The sequence below is a fragment of the Halictus rubicundus genome, unplaced genomic scaffold, assembly GCF_050948215.1.
Source record: "Halictus rubicundus isolate RS-2024b unplaced genomic scaffold, iyHalRubi1_principal scaffold0058, whole genome shotgun sequence".
NCBI classification, from domain to species: Eukaryota; Metazoa; Arthropoda; class Insecta; order Hymenoptera; family Halictidae; genus Halictus; species Halictus rubicundus.
Window position 1 is genome coordinate 145,265 of NW_027488599.1, and position 18,158 is coordinate 163,422.

The following is an 18,158-nucleotide window of genomic DNA, read 5'->3' on the forward strand; positions in this document are numbered from 1 at the left end:
TAGAGGATAGGAGAGGATTGGAGGATAGGATAGGACAGAGGATAGGATAGGGGATTTGATAGGATAGAGGATAGGATAGGATAGAGGATAGGATAGGATAGAGGATAGGATAGACGATAGGATAGGATAGAGGATAGGATAGGATAGAGGATAGGATAGGATAGAGGATAGGATAGGATAAAGGATAGAATAGGGGATTTGATAGGATAGAGGATAGGATACACGATAGGATAGTATAGAGGATAGGATAGGACAGAGGATTGGATAGGATAGAGGATAGAGGATAGGATAGGATACAGGAAAGGATAGGATTGATGATAGGATTGGATAGAGGATAGGATAGGGGATTGGATTGGATAGGATAGAGGATAGGCTAGGATAAAGGATAGGATAGAGGATAGGATAGGATAGAGGATAGGACAGGATTGACGATAGGATAGGATAGAGGATAGGATAGGATAGAGGATAGGATAGGATAGAGGATAGGATAGGATAGAGGATAGGATAGGATAGAGGATAGGATAGGATACAGGAGAGGATAGGATAGAGGATAGGATAGGATAGAGGATAGGATAGGATAGAGGATAGGATAGGATAGAGGATAGGATAGGATAGATGTTTGGATAGGATACAGGAAAGGATAGGATTGAGGATAGATGATAGGATAGGATACAGGATAGGATAGGATAGAGGATAGGATAGGGGATTTGATAGGATAGAGGTTAGGATAGGATAGAAGAGAGGATAGGATAGAGGATAGGATAGGATAGCGGATAGGACAGGATTGACGATAGGATAGGATAGAGGATAGGATAGGATAGAGGATAGGATAGCATAGAGGATTGGATAGGATAGAGGAGAGGATAGGATAGAGGAGAGGATAGGATAGAGGATAGGATAGGATAGAGGATAGGATACACGATAGGATAGGATAGAGGATAGGATAGGACAGAGGATTCGATAGGATAGAGGATAGAGGATAGGATAATATACAGGGAAGGATAGGAATGAGGATAGGATTTTATAGAGGATAGGATAGGGGATTGGATAGGATAGGATAGAGGATAGGCTAGGATAGAGGATAGGATAGAGGATAGGAAAGGATAGAAGAGAGGATAGGATAGAGGATAGGATAGGATAGCGGATAGGACAGGATTGACGATAGGATAGGATAGAGGATAGGATAGGATAGAGGATAGGATAGCATAGAGGATTGGATAGGATAGAGGATTTGATAGGATAGAGGATTTGATAGGATAGAGGATAGGATAGGATAGAGGATAGGATAGGATAGAGGATAGGATAGGATAGAGGATAGGATAGGATACAGGAGAGGATAGGATAGAGGATAGGATAGGATAGAGGATAGGATAGGATAGATGTTTGGATAGGATACAGGAAAGGATAGGATTGAGGATAGATGATAGGATAGGATACAGGATAGGATAGGATAGAGGATAGGATAGGGGATTTGATAGGATAGAGGATAGGATAGGATAGAAGAGAGGATAGGATAGAGGATAGGATAGGATAGCGGATAGGACAGGATTGACGATAGGATAGGATAGAGGATAGGATAGGATAGAGGATATGATAGCATAGAGGATTGGATAGGATAGAGGAGAGGATAGGATAGAGGATTTGATAGGATAGAGGATAGGATAGGATAGAGGATAGGATACACGATAGGATAGGATAGAGGATAGGATAGGACAGAGGATTCGATAGGATAGAGGATAGAGGATAGGATAATATACAGGGAAGGATAGGAATGAGGATAGGATTTTATAGAGGATAGGATAGGGGATTGGATAGGATAGGATAGAGGATAGGCTAGGATAGAGGATAGGATAGAGGATAGGAAAGGATAGAAGAGAGGATAGGATAGAGGATAGGATAGGATAGCGGATAGGACAGGATTGACGATAGGATAGGATAGAGGATAGGATAGGATAGAGGATAGGATAGGATAGAGGATAGGATAGCATAGAGGATTGGATAGGATAGAGGATTTGATAGGATAGAGGATTTGATAGGATAGAGGATAGGATAGGATAGAGGATAGGATAGGATAGAGGATAGGATAGGATAGAGGATAGGATAGGATAGAGGATAGGATAGGATACAGGAGAGGATAGGATAGAGGATAGGATAGGATAGAGGATAGGATAGGATAGAGGATAGGATAGGATAGAGGATAGGATAGGATACAGGAGAGGATAGGATAGGGGATTTGATAGGATAGAGGATAGGATACACGATAGGATAGGATAGAGGATAGGATAGGACAGACGGTAGGATAGGATAGAGGATAGGATAGGATAGAGGATTGGATAGGATAGAGGATAGGATAGGATAGAGGATAGGTTAGGATAGAGGATAGGATAGGATACAGGATAGGATAGGATAGAGGATAGGATAGAGGATAGGATAGAGGATAGGATAGAGAATAGGGTAGGATAGAGAATAGGAACGGATAGATGATATTATAGGATAGAGGATAGGATATGACAGAGTATACGATATCATAGAGGGTAGGATAGGATAGAGCATAGGATAGGGGATTGGATAGGATATTACAGAGGATAGGCTAGGATAGAGGATAGGATAGAGGATAAGATAGGATAGAGGATAGGATAGGATAGAGGATAGGATAGGGGATTTGATAGGATAGAGGATAGGATAGGATAGAGGATAGGATAGGATAGAGGATAGGATAGACGATAGGATAGTATAGAGGATAGGATAGGACAGAGGATTGGATAGGATAGAGGATAGAGGATAGGATAGGATACAGGAAAGGATAGGATTGATGATAGGATTGGATAGAGGATAGGATAGGGGATTGGATTGGATAGGATAGAGGATAGGCTAGGATAAAGGATAGGATAGAGGATAGGACAGGATTGACGATAGGATAGGATTGACGATAGGATAGGATAGAGGATAGGATAGGATAGAGGATAGGATAGGATACAGGAGAGGATAGGATAGAGGATAGGATAGGATAGAGGATAGGATAGGATAGAGGATAGGATAGGATAGAGGATAGGATAGGATACAGGAGAGGATAGGATAGAGGATAGGATAGGATAGAGGATAGGATAGGATAGATGTTTGGATAGGATACAGGAAAGGATAGGATTGAGGATAGATGATAGGATAGGATACAGGATAGGATAGGATAGAGGATAGGATAGGGGATTTGATAGGATAGAGGATAGGATAGGATAGAAGAGAGGATAGGATAGAGGATAGGATAGGATAGCGGATAGGACAGGATTGACGATAGGATAGGATAGAGGATAGGATAGGATAGAGGATAGGATAGCATAGAGGATTGGATAGGATAGAGGAGAGGATAGGATAGAGGATTTGATAGGATAGAGGATAGGATAGGATAGAGAATAGGATACACGATAGGATAGGATAGAGGATAGGATAGGACAGAGGATTCGATAGGATAGAGGATAGAGGATAGGATAATATACAGGGAAGGATAGGAATGAGGATAGGATTGGATAGAGGATAGGATAGGGGATTGGATAGGATAGGATAGAGGATAGGCTAGGATAGAGGATAGGATAGAGGATAGGAAAGGATAGAAGAGAGGATAGGATAGAGGATAGGATAGGATAGCGGATAGGACAGGATTGACGATAGGATAGGATAGAGGATAGGATAGCATAGAGGATTGGATAGGATAGAGGATTTGATAGGATAGAGGATTTGATAGGATAGAGGATAGGATAGGATAGAGGATAGGATAGGATAGAGGATAGGATAGGATAGAGGATAGGATAGGATACAGGAGAGGATAGGATAGAGGATAGGATAGGATAGAGGATAGGATAGGATAGAGGATAGGATAGGATAGAGGATAGGATAGGATACAGGAGAGGATAGGATAGGGGATTTGATAGGATAGAGGATAGGATACACGATAGGATAGGATAGAGGATAGGATAGGACAGACGGTAGGATAGGATAGAGGATAGGATAGGATAGAGGAAAGGATTGGATAGAGGATAGGATAGGATAGACGATAGGATAGGATAGAGGATAGGATAGGATAGAGGATTGGATAGGATAGAGGATAGGATAGGATAGAGGATAGGGTAGGATAGAGGATAGGATAGGATACAGGATAGGATAGGATAGAGGATAGGATAGAGGATAGGATAGAGAATAGGGTAGGATAGAGAATAGGAACGGATAGATGATATTATAGGATAGAGGATAGGATATGACAGAGTATACGATATCATAGAGGGTAGGATAGGATAGAGCATAGGATAGGGGATTGGATAGGATAGGATAGAGGATAGGATAGGATAGAGCATATGATAGGGTAGAGGATACGATAGGATAGAGGATACAGGATAGGATAGGATACAGGAAAGGATAGGATTGAGGATAGGATTGGATAGGGGATAGGATAGGATAGAGGATAGGATAGACGATAGGATAGGATAGAGGATAGGATAGACGATAGGATAGGATAGAGGATATGATAGGATAGAGGATAGGATAGGATAGAGGATAGGATAGGATAGAGGATAGGATAGGGGATTTGATAGGATAGAGGATAGGATACACGATAGGATAGGATAGAGGATAGGATAGGACAGACGGTAGGATAGGATAGAGGATAGGATAGGATAGAGGAAAGGATTGGATAGAGGATAGGATAGGATTGACGATAGGATAGGATAGAGGATAGGATAGGATAGAGGATTGGATAGGATAGAGGATAGGATAGGATAGAGGATAGGGTAGGATAGAGGATAGGATAGGATACAGGATAGGATAGGATAGAGGATAGGATAGAGGATAGGATAGAGAATAGGGTAGGATAGAGAATAGGAACGGATAGATGATATTATAGGATAGAGGATAGGATATGACAGAGTATACGATATCATAGAGGGTAGGATAGGATAGAGCATAGGATAGGGGATTAGATAGGATAGGATAGAGGCTAGGCTAGGATAGAGGATAGGATAGAGGATAGGATAGGTTAGAGGACAGGATAGGATAGAGGACAGGATAGAGGATAGGATAGGATAGAGGACAGGATAGGATAGAGGATAGGATAGGATAGATGTTTGGATAGGATACAGGAAAGGATAGGATTGAGGATAGATGATAGGATAGGATAGAAAATTGGATAGGATACAGGATAGGATAGGATAGAGGATAGGATAGGGGATTTGATAGGATAGAGGATAGGATAGGATAGAAGAGAGGATAGGATAGATGACAGGATAGGATAGCGGATAGGACAGGATTGACGATAGGATAGGATAGAGGATAGGATAGGATAGAGGATAGGATAGGATAGAGGATTGGATAGGATAGAGGAGAGGATAGGATAGAGGATTTGATAGGATAGAGGATAGGATAGGATAGAGGATAGGATAGGATAGAGGATAGAATAGGCGATTTGATAGGATAGAGGATAGAATAGGGGATTTGATAGGATAGAGGATAGGATACACGATAGGATAGGATAGAGGATAGGATAGGACAGAGGATTGGATAGGATAGAGGATAGAGGATAGGATAGGATACAGGAGAGGATAGGATAGAGGATAGGATAGGATAGAGGATAGGATAGGATAGAGGATAGGATAGGATACAGGAGAGGATAGGATAGAGGATAGGATAGGATAGAGGATAGGATAGGATACAGGAAAGGATAGGATTGAGGATAGGATAGGGGATTTGATAGGATAGAGGATAGGATAGGATAGAAGAGAGGATAGGATAGAGGATAGGATAGGATAGCGGATAGGACAGGATTGACGATAGGATAGGATAGAGGATAGGATAGGATAGAGGATAGGATAGCATAGAGGATTGGATAGGATAGAGGAGAGGATAGGATAGAGGATTTGATAGGATAGAGGATAGGATAGGATAGAGGATAGGATACACGATAGGATAGGATAGAGGATAGGATAGGACAGAGGATTCGATAGGATAGAGGATAGACGATAGGATAATATACAGGGAAGGATAGGAATGAGGATAGGATTGGATAGAGGATAGGATAGGGGATTGGATAGGATAGGATAGAGGATAGGCTAGGATAGAGGATAGGAAAGGATAGAAGATAGGATAGGATAGAGGATAGGATAGGGGATTGGATTGGATAGGATAGAGGATAGGCTAGGATAGAGGATAGGATAGAGGATAGGATAGACTATAGGATAGGATAGAGGATAGGATAGACGATAGGATAGGATAGAGGATAGGATAGACGATAGGATAGGATAGAGGATAGGATAGACGATAGGATAGGATAGAGGATAGGATAGACGATAGGATAGGATAGAGGATAGGATAGGATAGAGGATAGGATAGGATAGAGGATAGGATAGCATAGAGGATTGGATAGGATAGAGGAGAGGATAGGATAGAGGATTTGATAGGATAGAGGATAGGATAGGATAGAGGATAGGATACACGATAGGATAGGATAGAGGATAGGATAGGACAGAGGATTCGATAGGATAGAGGATAGACGATAGGATAATATACAGGGAAGGATAGGAATGAGGATAGGATTGGATAGAGGATAGGATAGGGGATTGGATAGGATAGGATAGAGGATAGGCTAGGATAGAGGATAGGAAAGGATAGAAGATATGATAGGGTAGAGGATAGGATAGGGGATTGGATTGGATAGGATAGAGGATAGGCTAGGATAGAGGATAGGATAGAGGATAGGATAGACGATAGGATAGGATAGAGGATAGGATAGACGATAGGATAGGATAGAGGATAGGATAGACGATAGGATAGGATAGAGGATAGGATAGACGATAGGATAGGATAGAGGATAGGATAGAATAGAGGATAGGATAGGATAGAGGATAGGATAGGATAGAGGATAGGATAGGATAGAGGATAGGATAGGGGATTTGATAGGATAGAGGATAGGATAGGACAGAGGATTGGATAGGATAGAGGATAGAGGATAGGATAGGATACAGGAAAGGATAGGATTGAGGATAGGATTGGATAGAGGATAGGATAGGGGATTGGATTGGATAGGATAGAGGATAGGATAGGATAGAGGATAGGATAGGATAGAGGATATGATAGGGTAGAGGATAGGATAGGGGATTGGATTGTATAGGATAGAGGATATGATAGGGTAGAGGATAGGATAGGGGATTGGATTGTATAGGATAGAGGATAGGCTAGGATAGAGGATAGGATAGAGGATAGGATAGAGGATATGATAGGGTAGAGGATAGGATAGGGGATTGGATTGGATTGGATAGAGGATAGGCTAGGATAGAGGATAGGATAGAGGATAGGATAGACGATAGGATAGGATAGAGGATAGGATAGGGGATTTGATAGGATAGAGGATAGGATAGGACAGAGGATTGGATAGGATAGAGGATAGAGGATAGGATAGGATACAGGAAAGGATAGGATTGAGGATAGGATTGGATAGAGGATAGGATAGGGGATTGGATTGGATAGGATAGAGGATAGGCTAGGATAAAGGATAGGATAGAGGATAGGATAGGATAGAGGATAGGACAGGATTGACGATAGGATAGGATAGAGGATAGGATAGGATAGAGGATAGGATAGGATAGAGGATTGGATAGGATAGAGGAGAGGATAGGATAGAGGATTTGATAGGATAGAGGATAGGATTGGATAGAGGATAGGATAGGGGATTGGATAGGATAGGATAGAGGATAGGCTAGGATAGAGGATAGGATAGAGGATAGGATAGAGGATAGGATAGAGGATAGGATAGGATAGAGGATAATACAGGATAGACGATAGGATAGGTTAGAGGATAGGATAGGATAGAGGATAGGATAGGATAGAGGATAGGATAGGATTGAGGATTGGATAGAGGATAGGATAGGATAGAGGATAGGATAGGGGATTTGATAGGATAGAGGATAGGATAGGATACAGGATAGGATAGACGATAGGATAGGATAGAGAATAGGATAGGATAGAGGATAGGACAGGATTGACGATAGGATAGGATAGAGGATAGGATAGGATAGAGGATAGGATAGGATAGAGGATTGGATAGGATAGAGGAGAGGATAGGATAGAGGATTTGATAGGATAGAGGATAGGATAGGATAGAGGATAGGATAGGGGATTTGATAGGATAGAGGATAGGATAGGATAGAAGAGAGGATAGGATAGATGACAGGATAGGATAGCGGATAGGACAGGATTGACGATAGGATAGGATAGAGGATAGGATAGGATAGAGGATAGGATAGGATAGAGGATTGGATAGGATAGAGGAGAGGATAGGATAGAGGATTTGATAGGATAGAGGGTAGGATAGGATAGAGGATAGGATAGGATAGAGGATAGAATAGGCGATTTGATAGGATAGAGGATAGAATAGGGGATTTGATAGGATAGAGGATAGGATACACGATAGGATAGGATAGAGGATAGGATAGGACAGAGGATTGGATAGGATAGAGGATAGAGGATAGGATAGGATACAGGAAAGGATAGGATTGATGATAGGATTGGATAGAGGATAGGATAGGGGATTGGATTGGATAGGATAGAGGATAGGCTAGGATAAAGGATAGGATAGAGGATAGGATAGGATAGAGGATAGGACAGGATTGACGATAGGATAGGATAGAGGATAGGACAGGATAGAGGATAGGATAGGATAGAGGATAGGATAGGATAGAGGATAGGATAGGATACAGGAGAGGATAGGATAGAGGATAGGATAGGATAGAGGATAGGATAGGATAGAGGATAGGATAGGATAGAGGATAGGATAGGATACAGGAGAGGATAGGATAGAGGATAGGATAGGATAGAGGATAGGATAGGATAGATGTTTGGATAGGATACAGGAAAGGATAGGATTGAGGATAGATGATAGGATAGGCTACAGGATAGGATAGGATAGAGGATAGGATAGGGGATTGGATAGGATAGGATAGAGGATAGGCTAGGATAGAGGATAGGAAAGGATAGAAGATAGGATAGGATAGAGGATAGGATAGGATAGAGGATAGGATAGGATAGAGGAGAGGATAGGATAGAGGATTTGATAGGATAGAGGATAGGATTGGATAGAGGATAGGATAGGGGATTGGATAGGATAGGATAGAGGATAGGCTAGGATAGAGGATAGGATAGAGGATAGGATAGAGGATAGGATAGAGGATAGGATAGGATAGAGGATAATACAGGATAGACGATAGGATAGGTTAGAGGATAGGATAGGATAGAGGATAGGATAGGATAGAGGATAGGATAGGATAGAGGATTGGATAGAGGATAGGATAGGATAGAGGATAGGATAGGGGATTTGATAGGATAGAGGATAGGATAGGATACAGGATAGGATAGACGATAGGATAGGATAGAGAATAGGATAGGATAGAGGATAGGACAGGATTGACGATAGGATAGGATAGAGGATAGGATAGGATAGAGGATAGGATAGGATAGAGGATTGGATAGGATAGAGGAGAGGATAGGATAGAGGATTTGATAGGATAGAGGATAGGATAGGATAGAGGATAGGATAGGGGATTTGATAGGATAGAGGATAGGATAGGATAGAAGAGAGGATAGGATAGATGACAGGATAGGATAGCGGATAGGACAGGATTGACGATAGGATAGGATAGAGGATAGGATAGGATAGAGGATAGGATAGGATAGAGGATTGGATAGGATAGAGGAGAGGATAGGATAGAGGATTTGATAGGATAGAGGATAGGATAGGATAGAGGATAGGATAGGATAGAGGATAGAATAGGCGATTTGATAGGATAGAGGATAGAATAGGGGATTTGATAGGATAGAGGATAGGATACACGATAGGATAGGATAGAGGATAGGATAGGACAGAGGATTGGATAGGATAGAGGATAGAGGATAGGATAGGATACAGGAAAGGATAGGATTGATGATAGGATTGGATAGAGGATAGGATAGGGGATTGGATTGGATAGGATAGAGGATAGGCTAGGATAAAGGATAGGATAGAGGATAGGATAGGATAGAGGATAGGACAGGATTGACGATAGGATAGGATAGAGGATAGGATAGGATAGAGGATAGGATAGGATAGAGGATAGGATAGGATAGAGGATAGGATAGGATACAGGAGAGGATAGGATAGAGGATAGGATAGGATAGAGGATAGGATAGGATAGAGGATAGGATAGGATAGAGGATAGGATAGGATACAGGAGAGGATAGGATAGAGGATAGGATAGGATAGAGGATAGGATAGGATAGATGTTTGGATAGGATACAGGAAAGGATAGGATTGAGGATAGATGATAGGATAGGATACAGGATAGGATAGGATAGAGGATAGGATAGGGGATTTGATAGGATAGAGGATAGGATAGGATAGAAGAGAGGATAGGATAGAGGATAGGATAGGATAGCGGATAGGACAGGATTGACGATAGGATAGGATAGAGGATAGGATAGGATAGAGGATAGGATAGCATAGAGGATTGGATAGGATAGAGGAGAGGATAGGATAGAGGATTTGATAGGATATAGGATAGGATAGGATAGAGGATAGGATACACGATAGGATAGGATAGAGGATAGGATAGGACAGAGGATTCGATAGGATAGAGGATAGACGATAGGATAATATACAGGGAAGGATAGGAATGAGGATAGGATTGGATAGAGGATAGGATAGGGGATTGGATAGGATAGGATAGAGGATAGGCTAGGATAGAGGATAGGAAAGGATAGATGATAGGATAGGATAGAGGATAGGATAGGATAGAGGATAGGATAGGATAGAGGATATGATAGGGTAGAGGATAGGATAGGGGATTGGATTGGATATTATAGAGGATAGGCTAGGATAGAGGATAGGATAGAGGATAGGATAGACGATAGGATAGGATAGAGGATAGGATAGACGATAGGATAGGATAGAGGATAGGATAGACGATAGGATAGGATAGAGGATAGGATAGACGATAGGATAGGATAGAGGATAGGATAGGATAGAGGATAGGATAGGATAGAGGATAGGATAGCATAGAGGATTGGATAGGATAGAGGAGAGGATAGGATAGAGGATTTGATAGGATAGAGGATAGGATAGGATAGAGGATAGGATACACGATAGGATAGGATAGAGGATAGGATAGGATAGAGGATAGGAAAGGATAGAAGATAGGATAGGATAGAGGATAGGATAGGATAGAGGATAGGATAGGATAGAGGATATGATAGGGTAGAGGATAGGATAGGGGATTGGATTGGATAGGATAGAGGATAGGCTAGGATAGAGGATAGGATAGAGGATAGGATAGACGATAGGATAGGATAGAGGATAGGATAGACGATAGGATAGGATAGAGGATAGGATAGACGACAGGATAGGATAGAGGATAGGATAGGATAGATGTTTGGATAGGATACAGGAAAGGATAGGATTGAGGATAGATGATAGGATAGGATAGAAAATTGGATAGGATACAGGATAGGATAGGATAGAGGATAGGATAGGGGATTTGATAGGATAGAGGATAGGATAGGATAGAAGAGAGGATAGGATAGAGGATAGGATAGGATAGCGGATAGGACAGGATTGACGATAGGATAGGATAGAGGATAGGATAGGATAGAGGATAGGATACCATAGAGGATTGGATAGGATAGAGGAGAGGATAGGATAGAGGATTTGATAGGATAGAGGATAGGATAGGATAGAGGATAGGATACACGATAGGATAGGATAGAGGATAGGATAGGACAGAGGATTCGATAGGATAGAGGATAGACGATAGGATAATATACAGGGAAGGATAGGAATGAGGATAGGATTGGATAGAGGATAGGATAGGGGATTGGATAGGATAGGATAGAGGATAGGCTAGGATAGAGGATAGGAAAGGATAGAAGATAGGATAGGATAGAGGATAGGATAGGATAGAGGATAGGATAGGATAGTGGATATGATAGGGTAGAGGATAGGATAGGGGATTGGATTGGATAGGATAGAGGATAGGCTAGGATAGAGGATAGGATAGAGGATAGGATAGACGATAGGATAGGATAGACGATAGGATAGACGATAGGATAGGATAGAGGATAGGATAGACGATAGGATAGGATAGAGGATAGGATAGACGATAGGATAGGATAGAGGATAGGATAGGATAGAGGATAGGATAGGATAGAGGATAGGATAGGATAGAGGATAGGATAGCATAGAGGATTGGATAGGATAGAGGAGAGGATAGGATAGAGGATTTGATAGGATAGAGGATAGGATAGGATAGAGGATAGGATACACGATAGGATAGGATAGAGGATAGGATAGGACAGAGGATTCGATAGGATAGAGGATAGACGATAGGATAATATACAGGGAAGGATAGGAATGAGGATAGGATTGGATAGAGGATAGGATAGGGGATTGGATAGGATAGGATAGAGGATAGGCTAGGATAGAGGATAGGAAAGGATAGAAGATAGGATAGGATAGAGGATAGGATAGGATAGAGGATAGAATAGGATAGAGGATATGATAGGATAGAGGATAGACGATAGGATAATATACAGGGAAGGATAGGAATGAGGATAGGATTGGATAGAGGATAGGATAGGGGATTGGATAGGATAGGATAGAGGATAGGCTAGGATAGAGGATAGGAAAGGATAGATGATAGGATAGGATAGAGGATAGGATAGGATAGAGGATAGGATAGGATAGAGGATATGATAGGGTAGAGGATAGGATAGGGGATTGGATTGGATAGGATAGAGGATAGGCTAGGATAGAGGATAGGATAGAGGATAGGATAGACGATAGGATAGGATAGAGGATAGGATAGACGATAGGATAGGATAGAGGATAGGATAGACGATAGGATAGGATAGAGGATAGGATAGACGATAGGATAGGATAGAGGATAGGATAGGATAGAGGATAGGATAGGATAGAGGATAGGATAGCATAGAGGATTGGATAGGATAGAGGAGAGGATAGGATAGAGGATTTGATAGGATAGAGGATAGGATAGGATAGAGGATAGGATACACGATAGGATAGGATAGAGGATAGGATAGGATAGAGGATAGGAAAGGATAGAAGATAGGATAGGATAGAGGATAGGATAGGATAGAGGATAGGATAGGATAGAGGATATGATAGGGTAGAGGATAGGATAGGGGATTGGATTGGATAGGATAGAGGATAGGCTAGGATAGAGGATAGGATAGAGGATAGGATAGACGATAGGATAGGATAGAGGATAGGATAGACGATAGGATAGGATAGAGGATAGGATAGACGACAGGATAGGATAGAGGATAGGATAGGATAGATGTTTGGATAGGATACAGGAAAGGATAGGATTGAGGATAGATGATAGGATAGGATAGAAAATTGGATAGGATACAGGATAGGATAGGATAGAGGATAGGATAGGGGATTTGATAGGATAGAGGATAGGATAGGATAGAAGAGAGGATAGGATAGAGGATAGGATAGGATAGCGGATAGGACAGGATTGACGATAGGATAGGATAGAGGATAGGATAGGATAGAGGATAGGATAGCATAGAGGATTGGATAGGATAGAGGAGAGGATAGGATAGAGGATTTGATAGGATAGAGGATAGGATAGGATAGAGGATAGGATACACGATAGGATAGGATAGAGGATAGGATAGGACAGAGGATTCGATAGGATAGAGGATAGACGATAGGATAATATACAGGGAAGGATAGGAATGAGGATAGGATTGGATAGAGGATAGGATAGGGGATTGGATAGGATAGGATAGAGGATAGGCTAGGATAGAGGATAGGAAAGGATAGAAGATAGGATAGGATAGAGGATAGGATAGGATAGAGGATAGGATAGGATAGTGGATATGATAGGGTAGAGGATAGGATAGGGGATTGGATTGGATAGGATAGAGGATAGGCTAGGATAGAGGATAGGATAGAGGATAGGATAGACGATAGGATAGGATAGAGGATAGGATAGACGATAGGATAGGATAGAGGATAGGATAGACGATAGGATAGGATAGAGGATAGGATAGACGATAGGATAGGATAGAGGATAGGATAGGATAGAGGATAGGATAGGATAGAGGATAGGATAGGATAGAGGATAGGATAGCATAGAGGATTGGATAGGATAGAGGAGAGGATAGGATAGAGGATTTGATAGGATAGAGGATAGGATAGGATAGAGGATAGGATACACGATAGGATAGGATAGAGGATAGGATAGGACAGAGGATTCGATAGGATAGAGGATAGACGATAGGATAATATACAGGGAAGGATAGGAATGAGGATAGGATTGGATAGAGGATAGGATAGGGGATTGGATAGGATAGGATAGAGGATAGGCTAGGATAGAGGATAGGAAAGGATAGAAGATAGGATAGGATAGAGGATAGGATAGGATAGAGGATAGAATAGGATAGAGGATATGATAGGGTAGAGGATAGGATAGGGGATTGGATTGGATAGGATAGAGGATAGGCTAGGATAGAGGATAGGATAGACGATAGGATAGGATAGAGGATAGGATAGACGATAGGATAGGATAGAGGATAGGATAGACGATAGGATAGGATAGAGGATAGGATAGGATAGAGGATAGGATAGGATAGAGGATAGGATAGGATAGAGGATAGGATAGGATAGAGGATAGGATAGGATAGAGGATAGGATAGGATAGAGGATAGGATAGGGGATTTGATAGAATAGAGGATAGGATTCACGATAGGATAGGATAGAGGATAGGATAGGACAGAGGATTGGATAGGATAGAGGATAGAGAATAGGATAGGATACAGGAAAGGATAGGATTGAGGATAGAATTGGATAGAGGATAGGATAGGGGATTGGATTGGATAGGATAGAGGATAGGCTAGGATAAAGGATAGGATAGAGGATAGGATAGGATAGAGGATAGGACAGGATTGACGATAGGATAGGATAGAGGATAGGATAGGATAGAGGATAGGATAGGATAGAGGATTGGATAGGATAGAGGAGAGGATAGGATAGAGGATTTGATAGGATAGAGGATAGGATTGGATAGAGGATAGGATAGGGGATTGGATAGGATAGGATAGAGGATAGGCTAGGATAGAGGATAGGATAGAGGATAGGATAGAGGATAGGATAGAGGATAGGATAGGATAGAGGATAATACAGGATAGACGATAGGATAGGTTAGAGGATAGGTTAGAGGATAGGATAGGATAGAGGATAGGATAGGATAGAGGATAGGATAGGATAGAGGATAGGATAGGATAGAGGATAGGATAGGATAGAGGATAGGATAGGGGATTTGATAGGATAGAGGATAGGATAGGACAGAGGATTGGATAGGATAGAGGATAGAGGATAGGATAGGATACAGGAAAGGATAGGATTGAGGATAGGATTGGATAGAGGATAGGATAGGGGATTGGATTGGATAGGATAGAGGATAGGATAGGATAGAGGATAGGATAGGATAGAGGATATGATAGGGTAGAGGATAGGATAGGGGATTGGATTGTATAGGATAGAGGATAGGATAGGATAGAGGATAGGATTGGATAGAGGATAGGTTAGGATAGAGGATAGGCTAGGATAGTGGATAGGATAGAGGATAGGAAAGGATAGAGGATAGGATAGGATAGGGGATAGGATAGGATAGAGGATAGTATAGGGGATTTGATAGGATAGAGGATAGGATAGGATAGAGGTTAGGATAGGATAGAGGACAGGATAGGATGGAGGATAGAATAGGGGATTTGATAGGATAGAGGATAGGATACACGATAGGATAGGATAGAGGATAGGATAGGACAGAGGATTGGATAGGATAGAGGATAGAGGATAGGATAGGATACAGGAAAGGATAGGATTGAGGATAGGATTGGATAGAGGATAGGATAGGATAGGGGATTGGATTGGATAGGATAGAGGATAGGCTAGGATAGGATAGAGGATAGGCTAGGATAAAGGATAGGATAGAGGATAGGATAGGATAGAGGATAGGACAGGATTGACGATAGGATAGGATAGAGGATAGGATAGGATAGAGGATAGGATAGGATAGAGGATAGGATAGGATAGAGGATAGGATAGGATAGAGGATAGGATAGGATAGAGGATAGGATAGGATAGAGTATAGGATAGGATAGAGGATAGGATAGGGGATTTGATAGAATAGAGGATAGGATTCACGATAGGATAGGATAGAGGATAGGATAGGACAGAGGATTGGATAGGATAGAGGATAGAGAATAGGATAGGATACAGGAAAGGATAGGATTGAGGATAGAATTGGATAGAGGATAGGATAGGGGATTGGATTGGATAGGATAGAGGATAGGCTAGGATAAAGGATAGGATAGAGGATAGGATAGGATAGAGGATAGGACAGGATTGACGATAGGATAGGATAGAGGATAGGATAGGATAGAGGATAGGATAGGATAGAGGATTGGATAGGATAGAGGAGAGGATAGGATAGAGGATTTGATAGGATAGAGGATAGGATTGGATAGAGGATAGGATAGGGGATTGGATAGGATAGGATAGAGGATAGGCTAGGATAGAGGATAGGATAGAGGATAGGATAGAGGATAGGATAGAGGATAGGATAGGATAGAGGATAATACAGGATAGACGATAGGATAGGTTAGAGGATAGGATAGGATAGAGGATAGGATAGGATAGAGGATAGGATAGGATAGAGGATAGGATAGGATAGAGGATAGGATAGGGGATTTGATAGGATAGAGGATAGGATAGGACAGAGGATTGGATAGGATAGAGGATAGAGGATAGGATAGGATACAGGAAAGGATAGGATTGAGGATAGGTTTGGATAGAGGATAGGATAGGGGATTGGATTGGATAGGATAGAGGATAGGATAGGATAGAGGATAGGATAGGATAGAGGATATGATAGGGTAGAGGATAGGATAGGGGATTGGATTGTATAGGATAGAGGATAGGCTAGGATAGAGGATAGGATAGAGGATAGGATAGAGGATATGATAGGGTAGAGGATAGGATAGGGGATTGGATTGGATAGGATAGAGGATAGGATAGAGGATAGGATAGACGATAGGATAGGATAGAGGATAGGATAGGGGATTTGATAGGATAGAGGATAGGATAGGACAGAGGATTGGATAGGATAGAGGATAGAGGATAGGATAGGATACAGGAAAGGATACGATAGAGGATAGGATAGGATAGCGGATACAATAGGATAGAGGATAGGATAGGATAGACGATAGGATAGGATAGAGGATAGGATAGGATAGTGGAAAGGATAGGATAGAGGATAGGATAGGATAGAAGATAGGATAGGATAGAAGATAGGATACAATAGAGGATAGGATAGGATAGAGAATAGGATAGGATAGAGGATAGGATAGAGGATAGGATAGAGGATAGGATAGAGAATAGGATCGGATAGACGATATTATAGGATAGAGTGTACGATATTATAGAGGATAGTATATAATAGAGGATAGGATAGAGGATAGGATAGGGGATTTGATAGGATAGAGGATAGGATAGGACAGAGGATAGGATAGGGTAGTGGATAGGATAGGATAGAGGATAGGATAGAATAGAGGATAGGATAGAGGATAGGATAGGATAGAGGATAGGATAGGATAGAGGATAGGATAGGACAGATGATAGGATATGGGATTTCATAGGGTGGAGGATGGGATAGGATAGAGGATAGGATAGGATAGAGGATAGGATAGGATAGAGGATAGGATAGGATAGAGGATAGGATAGGATACAGGAGAGGATAGGATAGAGGATAGGATAGGATAGAGGATAGGATAGGATAGAGGATAGGATACACGATAGGATAGGATAGAGGATAGGATAGGACAGAGGATTGGATAGGATAGAGGATAGAGGATAGGATAGGATACAGGAAAGGATAGGATTGATGATAGGATTGGATAGAGGATAGGATAGGGGATTGGATTGGATAGGATAGAGGATAGGCTAGGATAAAGGATAGGATAGAGGATAGGATAGGATAGAGGATAGGACAGGATTGACGATAGGATAGGATAGAGGATAGGATAGGATAGAGGATAGGATAGGATAGAGGATAGGATAGGAT